Genomic DNA, 791 nt, shown 5'->3' with positions numbered 1-791 from the left:
CCCAGTTTATGGTATTTTATTATAGTATCCCGAGCTGACTGAGACAAATATTTTTATCTGTATTGCAAGGTACTGTGCCCAAAGTAAAATTGCCTCATCCAATGGTCTTTGTTAACTAATACTGTATATTTATAAGTATCTGCAACCTTGATCCATCAACATTAGATGGTTTTGATGGTAAACTCTAAAAGAGGACCCAAGAGCATGTATGTATTTATGGTTATCAGGCAGGGATGACAATGATATGGCTTCCTTTACATTTGGGAAGAATAGGGGAGGGAAAACTGAGGTTTAAAGACTTTCACCAAGACATTCTGAAGTCACACATACTTTCAACTGTTTTGAAATTCACACTAGTTCATTAGTTCGGAGATAATGTATTTTCCTCAGACAGAAATGCCAAAAGTTTAACTTTGAGTAAGGTTGTAAATACATAATGTATGAATTATTTCCAAAAGACATGCAATCAATTACCAAAGGTCATGAATTCCCAAATTAACCTCTCGAATGGAGAGATGATTAAGTTGCCAGAGTCAGCTCCTGTACTTAAGAGATGCCTTCCTTCTTCAGTGAAAACAAAGATAGTGACATAGAAAAATGGCTTTGGGGCATCACAAATTTTCTTCCTTTAAAGAACATGAAGTTTATGATATTTTGGCAATTTATAAACCATAAAGCACTTAAAGACAACTTAAACATCTTCTGAAATGCATCAAGAGGAAGGGAAACTGAAAATAATGCAACTTAGAAACCACAGTGGATTTTGACATGAGGCTACAGATACAGTGGTT

This window comes from Molossus molossus, unplaced genomic scaffold (genome assembly GCF_014108415.1).
Source record: "Molossus molossus isolate mMolMol1 unplaced genomic scaffold, mMolMol1.p scaffold_m16_p_2, whole genome shotgun sequence".
Classification (NCBI taxonomy): domain Eukaryota; kingdom Metazoa; phylum Chordata; class Mammalia; order Chiroptera; family Molossidae; genus Molossus; species Molossus molossus.
This window is presented reverse-complemented; position numbering follows the sequence as displayed.